Here is a 12,387-nt window from a genome sequence, read left to right on the forward strand (position 1 = left end):
TGTACAACTCCTGCAAAAGTAATTTTGCCCACATTCCAGTTGATCATGAATCTTGACACAAACATGATTAAGGGACTGGAGCATCTCTCATGTGAGGAGAGACTGAGAGAGCTGGGAGTGTTTAGCCTGGAGAAGAGGAAGTTTGAGGGGATCTTACCAGTGTTTATAGTATTTGATGGGAGGGGGTAAAGAAGAGGGGGCCCTGACTCTTCTCAGTGGTGCCCAGTGGCAGAACATAAGAAAGTGTTCACTTCACTATGACAGTGGTTGGACAGTGTAACAGGTTGTGGAGTCTCCGTCCTTGGAGATGTTCGAAACCTGACTGGAGATGGTCCTGGGCAACCTGCTCTAGCTGACCCTGCTTGAGCAGGAGGGTTTGACCAGATGATCTCCAGAAATTGCTTCTAACACCTGCTCTTTTGTGATTCTGTGATTCTGTGTTCTTTTCTGCTGGTGTCTCCAAAAGCTAATGCCTCAGACTTCTAACAGCCCACAGCAGTCATCTGTATATATGGAGGGAGAGAAAATAACTCACGTAATCCTACAGCTGCCAGCATTCTCCCTCCCTGAGGGAGAACATAAGCACTGGTCAAATGGCATTTAGGCCAGTCATCTGAAGTTTCCTTGAACCCAGCAGATCTTAGAATCGCAGAATGGTTTAGGTTGGAAGGCAGCTCTGGAGATCATCTAGTCCAACCTCCCTGTTCAAGCAGGGACCTCTAGTGCATATTGCCCAGGATCACATCCAGACAGCTTTTGAATATCTCCAGGGAAGGAGACTCCACTACCTCTCTGGGCAACCTGTTCCAATGCTCTGTCACCCTCACAGTGAAGAAGTTTTTTCTCAGGTTTAGGTGGAACTTCCTGTGGTTCAGTTTGTGCCCGTTGCCTCTTGTCCTGTTCCTGGGCACCACGGAGAAGAGGCTGGCCTCATCCTCTTGACACTCCCCCTTCAGATACTTATACACATTGATGAGATCGCCTCTCAGTCTTCTCTTCTCCAGACTGAACAGGCCCAGCTCTCGCAGCCTTTCTTCATAGGAGTTATGCTCCAGTCCCCTCATCATCTTTGTAGTGCCTTTGTAGGTCCTTTGAGCCAGGTATCATAACCTTGTCCCTTGACCAATTCAAATCCTGAGATCCTCAGCCAGTGATTTCTCCTCTATCTGTAATCATATATTTAAGTGTGTAATAGTTTGTGTATCCCATGTAAGGTGAAGGTGACTAATTTAGCACCATTTGACCATGCATCAAAGAGCCAGTTTCAGAAATTTGACCCACTACTATCACTTTCAATGGCCAGTTCTGTTAATGGTTTTTACAGCCATCCAAGCTGACAGAGACTTTCTTCAGTTATCCTAATCTTGATAGTAGTTCGTTAGTGTCAATTACATTCTCAATGACAATACCCTTCCATCTAGTCATTAATATATTTTTGCATTGTAAGACATTTGTTCTATGTATTTATTGGCCAGAAATGTCTTTAGTATATGAAGAGAGCTGAAAATTAGAATACTTACTCAAATATGCCATATAAGCTAATAATACAGTATTATCCCTTGATGGAAAACATGGGAAATAGATCAGACACTTGCTATTCACTGAAAGTAAGTCACACAGACTGCCTTTAGAAAGATAGACTTCTAGAAAGTGAAAAATCTGTTTTATGTGGAACATCTGCCTAGGAGTTTAAGAGAAACTATATTTGATAACTTGCATGATTTTCAGTGGTCGATTTGTGATGTCATTAAGTGGCCATTTTTTGTTGCAGGACTGCGGATGGAAGGCGGGTAGTTTATACTGTCTTGGTTCTCTAAGGCATCACTGTGGGCCAGAATTTTAGTGTCATTCAAGCTTTGGATTGTTTTGAAATTGAAAGAAACAAACATATTTACCAGTTTTCTTTTTTTCTTCGTGAGTTGCATTAGTTGTACTGCTGTCCTGTAAGGTTGTTCTTTTACTGACAGCATTGCCTGGCAAGACAAAGCTATGTGTACATTGTTCTTTTCACAACACTTTCCAGAGATTTCTTGGAATCGATTCAAGTAAACGGAGACCAAGCAGTGGTGATTCTTCACCTATTGTGACCTCAGGCCTGTCAAAATTTCTTCAAAGCAAAGTAATATATGGATGAGAGTTAATGTTTGTTGACAGAACAGCATTTGTCCTAAAAACGTCCTGAAGACAGGACTGTATCTATCTAATTAATTATACTTGTCTAGGACATTATATTTTACTCCATCTGAGTATTTATATTGACTGTAAACAGCTGCACAAGAATGGCACCAAATGTGTCTTGATATACTGAACAATAGCTAAAAGAGTTTATTCATCTTGCCTCATGAGTTTAAGTCTTCCTTCTGTCCACTTAACAGATGCTGAAAATTTCTGACCAAAGCAGATTTATTAATTGAACCTTGATTCAGTTCTGAACATTAAGGAATCCACACTATTCATTCACACTTTATATTTGATGTCAGCTTTCATCTGCTCTACTAAAACTTCCTTGGAGGTCTGTTGCTTCTGATTTGATGCCTTTAAAATCTGTCTTTGGCACCAGATTACCCATGACAATCTTATCTAATAACAAGCTGTCTGTATACACTATGAATGTCCACTTGTCATTGGGGATGATGTGATTGTTCAAACTCATTGGCTGGATCTTTCATTTTTTTCGCTTCCATTTCATAGATGGAAATAGATTTCCCATGGCCACCTCCAATTAGCAAAAAGATTATTTCTCATGAGTGCAGCATGTTCTCAGTATGCAATATTCCAGTTTCAGGTTATTCTGAGTCTGGATCATTGTTCTCCCAATTATCTAGACTACTTCTATGTCATCACTTTTAGTGTGTAAAGCATAATCTCTTTCACAATAATAGGCTTCTGTGACCACAGATTTTCTATTAACAGGGCTATTATCCATGTTTTTCACTTAATCATCCTTTAACTGTGCATCTGCACATCTCATACTGACTTAATGAGTGTTTTTCAAATACTCTGTTCTTTCAGGCACCTCTTCTTCCTTGTAACATGATATTGATAGGTAACTGTCTCAGTGACTTCCTGGAAGTTCCTTCTTTGCTCAATGACACTGCTACGTTGCCTTTCAATCAAATAAGATCCAAAATGCTTTTTTTCAATTGTAAATGTTTTGCAGCATTATTTAGTTTTTTGTCTGAGCTAGGCTAAAGTCCCTCAGAACTGGAGTACTTTGTGGATCTGGGGCAAATCTCAGATATATATTGCAGGAATATAGATCCTGAAAAAAATAGATATTCTGAAGTTCCAGCAGGTGCAACAAACTGCAAGCGTCCTGCAGCCATCTAGAAGGATATATGCTGTCCACTTTTCTTTCACTCCTTACCTTCATAGAGGTGACACCCATGCTTTAACTCAATAAAAAGTTGATGTGTTCTAAAATGTGCTGAAATTCATCAATATCTTGTAAATAAGAACTATAAAATCTGATGCATAAGCAAAATGGATACTGTAGCAGCCACAATCATATTAGAACAGCTACTCAGATGGAAAGGCTAGTACTTACTTAAAAAGAAAAAGCTATTAAAGACTGTAATGATAGACCTTGTGGCCACCTCTAGTGGTAGGGGTTATCACCCTAATCATGGGTTTATGTTTCTTTCATTCTGCGCAATAATATATCGATAGTAACATCTGAGCGGGTGTCATATGGCTGACGTTCAAACAGCTATAAACATATTTCCCTTTCCCTTTAGTATGGAGTTTCATTTCAGGATTACATGGATCAAGAATGAGGGGCATATGTTAATCTAATTGTAAAGAAATGGCAGAGAAAAACCTGATGTATCAGACATCCTAACAGAAAACTAGGACTCTCTCCTTCACTTGCCCTTTTTTGATACTATAAAACAAATCTCCATACTTAGTTAAGAGACTCTAAAGCTGAAGTCGTTTTGTAGACAAAATAATTATTTTCTGTGATGTTTAGAGAAGTTCTTACCATTTGTTTCTGTTAATAATAATGTCCTTAACTTTCAGTGGACTTAGCTGACAGTTTTTTAAGTAACCAGCTTCTCTAGCTTTACATGAAAAAAACAGGAAATCTTCCCAACATCAAATCTTAAAGCTTATGTTAGCATAATTTTCAACATGTCTATCAGTAATGTGCCATAATAAAACAAAGCAAATGTGAAAAATATTTAGCCAATTGCAATTTTTTCCTTTCTCAGAGGTACTGAGTATTAAATGATGCTGAGACGTTATATCATATTTATTGAATGAAGAGGCAGAGTGATGTTGTTAGGTACTATTTTTTATACATATAAAATCCTTCATTCACGCATGCAGAAAGAAGTGTCGTAGATGCTAATTTCCAACCATTTTTCAGTGTCTTACTGTTTATCCTTTGGTTTATGTGATGCACATAAGAAGGTTCTGCTTTAGTGTGAGCAGCAACTGTAAACACAACCTTGAATCTGAGTGCATGATGACATGTTAATTAATTGTCCTACAATAAAATGTGTAAAAGTTGGTAGCCTAAGCCCTTGCGCAAAAGTCAAGCTCTACAAGAGCATTAAATAGCAAAGATCTTGCTCTGACCCATTCAGGACCTTCTTATTTAAAAGGTTTCACAGGATTAGTAGAATCTTCTTTAGATCCTGGGTGGAGGAGAAACCAGGGATAATACAGAGGATCAGAAAAAATATTTCTGCATTTTACCTGTTTGCTAAAAAGGAATATTTGGTCTTTGTATGTGAAATTTTATCCAAGTTTTTCTGTTCAGAAGTGGAGAACCACTTACTAACATTTTGCATGTAAGTGATCTTTTTAAGGTATGACTTTGAGTAGAACGGGGAGAGAGATGGCAAAAGAGGACACTAAAATCTTAGTATGGTCTCAAGGCTGCAGACTAGCCTTGGCTCAGAAGTCCAGTACTATGTGTTTACTCTTACTGTCTTAATCTCTACTGTGATTTGAAAATCTTCTCTATTCTGTTCCCAGCTGAGAAGCCTCTCTAGGTTTTAGAATGAATCACAGAATTAAAAATGAGAAATGAGACATGTCAAAAGAGCCCGTATTCAGAATTTGCAGTTTTGTGCTCAGCAATCATTTACTTAGAGGAGTCAGGACTCAGTTTTCCTTCCCTGTTTAATTTCCATCCATTTATCTGGTCTGGTGCAGAAGTGCATCTATGATAGTAAGGAACTTGTGCTCCTAGATAATTTAGAGACTTTTGAAAGTCCAATTTTTTTCCTCATGAATAAGAGCAAAATCCTGATTCTATGTGTGTGGCAGGGTAGAGGTGTAAAGGAAAGGGGAATTCTGCTGTGCACCTGTTCAGGTTTCTGAGGGGAAGAGATGTGCTCCTTGCGTGCAGTAGATGTGTAGTTCTGCCCTGGCAGTATGTGGAGAATGCTTGAAGAGCAGAAAGAGGTAATGGATTTGGATTTATTTTGCTCTTTTTATTTTTCTCTTATGAAAGTAAGATTTATGAAGTAAAATATTCCTCACCTTTCTTCCAGTAGGTCTCCACAGTTTCTCCACAGTTTCTGTAATGAGATTGTGGACTGGCTGGACTTTTGCTTTTCTCTGAGTAAGCTTTAGAGTAAGTTATGTTTTAGGGGTTGAGTAGTAAATTTTTCCGTACAATTCAGTAATTCTGATTTTCAAGGTCTTAACCATAAAATAACTGTGCAGGCCCACTTGTTCTCCACCTATTCAAAAAGTATATTATCTTTACTGATTACCACAAGTACAAGTAGAATTTTGGCATGTGAAATAATTAACCTTGCTTTTTATTGGTTATAACACTTCAAAGGTATCAAGTAAGGGTCACATTAGAAGAAGTATACAAATGCATTAAGATTTCAACTCAGTCTATTAGATTTATCTTTAATGAAGGTCAACAAAATATGGTATCTTAAAGAAGGTCTGATATCTCCCGTAAAATATAGCATTTGCAATTAAAACTTCAATTTCTTATGCTTCTAAATACGATCGGCTGTATTGTTACTTTAAAAATTCAGCCTTCGTGAGTTGAAAAGTAAATATGTCATACCAAAAAAAAAAAAAAAAAAGCAATAAAAAGGTGAAATGAAGACAGAGCTGCCGGTAAACTTTGGATAGGAAACTGAAGTAATAAATGCTTTTGTACATAGTAAATAAGTGTATATCACATTTCCTGAACATGATATTAATGTGAACTGGCAATTGTGTTAAGCTGCTAAGCAGCCAAATTTGCAATTTAAAAATAAAGTCAAGGACCATAATGGCATTTTGTAGTTAGATCCAATATATAAAGGAACTTGTGCTGAGACTTCATTTTCTGATCTGTATTGGTTGATACTGGATTTTTCCTCCTCCAAAATTGATTCTCCGCTTAAAACTGAATAAGAAGATATCTATTCTTACTAAATATACCCAGATTTTATTCAGTTTCATAAATTTGCCGTTTCCTTCTGTGACAGGGTTGAATCACAGTTAAGATGTGATTGTTTCAATGCTTGTTTGTATTTTTTACATTAAAGAAATACCTGTTATGCGGAAGGATTATTAAGGTGTTATCATTGTAACTTGCACATAGGGTTCTTTCTTGATACATAGCTTGACTACACATGTTGAAAAATTGAGAGAATCAATACAATTTCAAATATTCTTTATGTAAAAACATCCTCTGGCCCAGGCTTTCAAACACTGAAGTTAATCAGTGGGCCCTGTTTCTGTGAACATTATGAAGTGGTCAATCTGCTGGAGAACAGTCCTGCTGACTTTAATAGTTACTGCTATAAGATCTAAATTTTGAGATGAGATGAAGCCTTTCTTGCTTTGATCTAGAAGCTTCTGGACTCCACGTGCACTTAAATTTTCATGGGCCTATGCCCCAAATCTGTCAAATCTTAAAAGTTCTGCCTCACACATTTAGGCTGTTATAACAATACTCAGAGACCAGTGGAAACGCTCTGTAAATTTTTGTTCATAAACTATGTATCTTATGTGATACCATGAGACCTGGTAAGAATCCCTTAATGCTTCATTAGGACTTTCAGAAAAGCTTATGCCAGAAGACATTTTAGTAGGAGAGATCTTTGATGTCCACAAAAAGAGTCTATTATCCTTTCTCAATGATAAACATCATCTCCCTTCAAAATCTTTCCATCTTAAATCTCATTAACAGCACCTCTGTTTTAACCATTGTCCTTATTGAGTGAATCATATAAAATACCTCATGCACTGGTACTTTAATGCTTTATCGCATGCGCTAAAAGGATGATACTACTTAGTACAAATCCTAGTTTAAAAAATGGAACTGTGATTGCCTGTACTGTTAAGCGACTAGAAGAATAGTTTGAGTACGCTGCTTGGTGTCGCCTAGCTGCATTTTGCAGAGACGCAGACCTCAAACTCTTTCCTTGGAAAAACAGAGTGTAGCCTAGAATGCAGACTTAGCATACCAAATATTATGAAGAGCAGGTTTTTTTGAATATGTTCATTATAGATGTTTTAAAAATTAATTACATATTGATATTTTAAAATATGAAATGAAATGAATCGGTCTGAATTGGTTATCTGTTCCTGTTTCTCAGCACTGGGCTATAATTCCCTTAGATGTTGGGGGAGAGAGAAGAAATGGCTGAAATTTTGGGAATGCTGCTGAGAGCCACTTCCATTTAGAATTGCTATACAGCGGTAACAGCAAAAACACTCATTTTCCAAACTAGATAAAATAAAATCTGTTTATCTAGCCTATTAAATCTGTGTGCCAACTTTCAAGCAGATGCAGTTTTAAGCTGTGTAGATGCTAAATCCTGAAACATTTGGTCTATAAACAAAAGAGCTGACATCAAATATAGCATTATTGCTAGACATAGTAATGGTGTATGTATGCTGCATTCACGCAAAATAGGGACATGATTGCTTTTTTTGTATGTTGCTTAGGGTTTTTTCTTATATTAGAGTATTAAAACAGATATTAAATTTTATCATTAATGCAGTGCGTGGTCTCTCTTCAAATCCCCTTAATTACAGATTGACTCCAAGGATTAGACAGCATGGATTTTAATTTTAACTGAAACAAAAAGGAAAGCTGCTTAAAAATTATTCTTGCTGAGTGACTTGTCGGACCACAAAACAATTTTTAAGATCTTTTGACAAGTGCTGTCAAATTTAAGTCGAGACAGAGCTTGAGTGCAGCTTCAAACTCCAATTTTATCATATCTACTTCCAAAATGTTTTATTAACTTTGTGCTCAGAACGGAATGTCTGCTTCTCATATTTTTGTTTTTTGAGTTATTCTTTAGGGAAAAAAAGACTTGTAGTCTTGCTGAGATGTGTTTACGTTTGAAGAAAATGACATCAGACTTCATGCTTCCTTTCTTTAGTAATTTGAAAAAAATTACCAAGCAGAATTGACGTTGTAGCAACAGCAGTGTATTTCACACCCTGACATTGTTTCCATTCTAGCCCCTATCTTCAAGGCTTACCAGCTCCATGCTGAAAATATCATTCCATTTCTTCTAAGTCTGAAACTTAGAATAGCAGATCTCAGTCCAGAAACAACATTTTCACAAATTGGGGCCTAATCCAATGAGCCTCAATCAGGAAGCTACTTCTGCAAGCACGTATTATTCATATGACTAAAACTTGCAGGATCGGGGCCCCGTTTTTTTAGTCTATTGCTTATGGAATTTTTTACTCATTTCTTAAAAGATGAAATGAGCTTCTCGATTTGTCTGTTTCATTTACCAAAACTCATTTTTCTGAGTGAAAATTTATTACTATTTTCTACAATTTTACTACATATCTCCTGCCATTTCTTTGAAGATACATAGGAAAAAAAGTTATTCTCCAAAGGTGTATCAAATAATAAATGCACAAAGCTGAGTATCCCCAACTTCTCTTGAATTTAGGTGCAGCTGAAAGTGCCTCTCATCTCTCGGAATCTGGATGCAAGTTTCTTATTTCAAAGATCAACTCCTTTTGTAACTGAGTAACAACTTTGAATACAAAAGGCTAGAAGAATGAGAAATTAGCTTTTGGCCAGGAGGTCCGTATAGTGCTGAGGGATAAATCCATTGTTGCTGCTTAAGGTAGTTAGTAGTTTGATAAAATTCCCTTGACTCTCCAGTTTGTTAGATTAAAACATATTTTCTGAGGCTTCACAGATCTGTAAGTAAATAACATCATTATTTCTGCTTCTTTCAATGGGGTAAAATTATTGTACTTTAAAAGGGGTTATTTCAAAGGGGCTCAAGGGTTTTTTTTTTAACTGTCTCTGAATTATTGCCATCAAAATGTTTAATGCTTTTTTCCGTTTGTCTATTCGCACGCTTTTTTAAATGCATCAAATAAAGCCCTATTGCTTTGCATTACAGTAAAGCACAAATCCTTCCTGTGTTAATGGAAGACTGTTTTTAATACAAACCAATAACAAGGCTAACTTATATAATATTGTTCTGTCTAATTTGGCCATTATGTGTAGTACTCTCAACAGTATATGTTTTCTGATCATGTGTGCTAAATGCAGAGGCCAGAAATAACAAGCAATCAGACTAAATGGCAAACACACTTGCTTTATATGGCTTTTGTTGTTATGGCTTAACATATGTAGGGTAAGAAGTGTGTTTGCATATGTGATTTCTTTTAAGTATTTGTTAGCAAATGCACAGCACTGAGAGTGACACTGGCTAATGACAGAAATGTGATGCTTTATTTTCATTGTAGTTATGTTCTGTTGCTTATCTATAATAAAGCTTTGAATGTATTATTGGTCAGACTTTTAATAACATATACAAAATAGTTCATAGTTTTTTTTCAAAAACAAGGTGAAATGACCTAAAATAAATAACAAAAATTGATTTTTTTCCACGTAAAGTTCAATCTTGCGAGTCAGCTTTTGAAGCCTATTCTGTGAAATAGTGAACGTTTTTGAATGCGCAGTGAAGTTAATAGGGAATGAGGAGGCTCAAGGCTATTCAGGCAGATCATTTGACAAATAATACTGGCGCTCTATAACATGCTGGACAAAATCTAGAAAAAGAAAAATCCTACTTGTGTCCTAACATAAATAAATGTATGCATGAGCACTATCTTATGAAGTAGGTCACGTTTGTTTAACTTTGAACAGAGGACCAAGTCTGCTGTCCATTTTTTTTCAAATGGGGTGGGTAGCCATCTATGTCCAAAAGAAAATCGTTCTGGAATCTGGAGGCTGAGACTGACAGGAAAAATCATCCTTTAAAATAAGTAATACCTGATTTTGACAATACTGTATGTTTGCAACACATGCATTGCTGGTATAGGTGTGAAGGTCACACAGTTTTGAATATAAAATTTCAGGAATTTTTGAGTTATCTGCTGTATCTTGATTTTGATATTTAGATTGTGAATCAGATCTGCGTTTTGAGGCAGCGGTGTTGCTGGGGCTGTTGGTTTCAGTCCAAGCATAACCATCTCTGTTTAGTTTACCAGTTGTTGAGACTGCAACAGTAACTGTCAGTAGCTATTTTCTTTTTGTTAAATGATTCCTGTTTTCTTCTTTTTTTTTCATATCAGCCTCATAAGTGGAGAGTACATAATTGCTGGGGATTTGTTCTGCTTTTGCTTTCCATACGTTTTCTCTAGCTAGTCAGTGCTTCTTCGTATCTGTTAAAAGGGATGTGCCATTTCCTGGAAAAGCTAATTTACAAGCTAATACTTTTTCAGTTTTGCATGAGTTCTTGCACAATGGTCAAAAAACCTCCAAGGTTCATTCTTTAGGTTTGGGGGATTGGGGTTTTTTTGTTTTTGTTTTTTTGCTCTCATTTCCACAAGATTAAGTCTCTTGTTTAGTTATTGCAGAATCCCCTAGCTATGTTTTTAGTTGAATCTAGGTCACGAAAACAAGCAGTCTGAATTAGTTTTGAGGAAGGAAATGTTCAACTTGAAACATGGCGTTCACAGGTAAATCAGCAGACTTATACTGAAAATAAAATAATGAGAAATAGAATGGCTTTTTACTTCATGTGACTGATTTGTAGTTGGCTACATCTGAAAAGGAGTGAAAAAATGATCTGTTTGTTTGAGATTTGCCAAACAATGCTATAAGCTCCAAGTTATTTTGAGGTGGTGAAAGGTGAAACATTTGACGTGTTCTTTTTGGGCAATGCTTTTTTAAAAAGAGAGGGCAGAAAAGAGGCGTTGCCACATCAGAGTTAAGGGTGTTTGTGGTTGTCCATGACAGCAGCTCCAGTTTTAAAACACCTGTGTTTACTTTCCAGCTTTTCTCAATCTGCCTGAAAGTGGCCTAAGAATGGCACAGAGGGACCTGCAATATGGATGTGTTGCTTTTGCAGCAAAAAAAAAAAAAAAAAAAAAGACAGAGATAAATCTCTTGTTATGCAGCTAATCATTAACAGCATTTTTGGGCCTAGCTGGAAACACTTGGAAGTTTTCTAAATTTTTATATGCTATCAGATAATGCCTATATTTTTTTTCCTCTTAAGCTTAATTTTTATCATGCTGGTAATTTTTTGTTTGTGGTAAAAATAAAATCAGCTTAGGCTTTTTCAAAATTTTTGTAATTAAAATTATATCAAAAATTGATATTTTTGTTGCAAAGTAATATTTCATTCTAGTATTTGGAGATACATGCACAAATACTCCAGTTAAAAATAACAAAAATAAGCAGGCACAACCCTCCCACCATGCCCCTCAAAAAAGGAACTCACCTTAGAACTCTTCTGAGTAGTTTTGCTTGACATAACCCTAATATTTGATGTATATTAACTTTTCGTAATGTGCTAGCTTGCATTTTATCATGTAAATTACTTGTCCTGCAGTGGGTTATAGAGTTAGGTTAGGTATAAAATAAGCATCTCTTGAAAACTAGGAAATGGAGATTGAATATTGAAAAAATGAAAGGCTGAAATACGTCATGTGTTTTCAGTGCTTAGAATGTCCTTCTAGCTTAGACATTTTAAAATATTTTATTGGTCAGTATTCAAGATATTTGTATGATGAGAGGGTTGCATATTTTTTACTACTGCTTCAAATTTATTTATTATTGCCTTTACATCTTCTTCATGTTTTACAAACATTGTTAGCTCTTTAAGAAAAAATTAACCACTTTCTCTAGTATTTTTAGTTGATTTAGCATCTCTTCTACCTTCCACTCTTGAAAACATGCATGATATTCCTGATTATAAAAATATGCCTTATACTTTCAATGTTTTTTTTATGGACCACTTAGTGTACATCAGTTTTTGTATTTCTAAAGTATAAAGAAAGAGCAAAAGGAAATACTGTTCGGATAATAGAAGCAGATGATTTCCCCCTCAGGCTGAGTTCCTTTTAGAGTTGCAAACTTGATAGACGTTTTCAAGGTCAGTGTATGGGAATGAACAACATGAAACTCCTTAGCCGAAGACA

General features: G+C 36.1%; 1 protein-coding gene across 30 annotated transcripts in view; it reads left to right on the forward strand.

The window, feature by feature from the left end:
• MIPOL1 (mirror-image polydactyly 1) overlaps positions 1-12,387 on the forward strand; it is a 210,869-nt gene that overhangs the window by 114,505 nt on the left and 83,977 nt on the right. The window lies entirely within an intron of this gene.

This window comes from Struthio camelus, chromosome 5 (assembly GCF_040807025.1).
Source record: "Struthio camelus isolate bStrCam1 chromosome 5, bStrCam1.hap1, whole genome shotgun sequence".
NCBI lineage: Eukaryota > Metazoa > Chordata > Aves > Struthioniformes > Struthionidae > Struthio > Struthio camelus.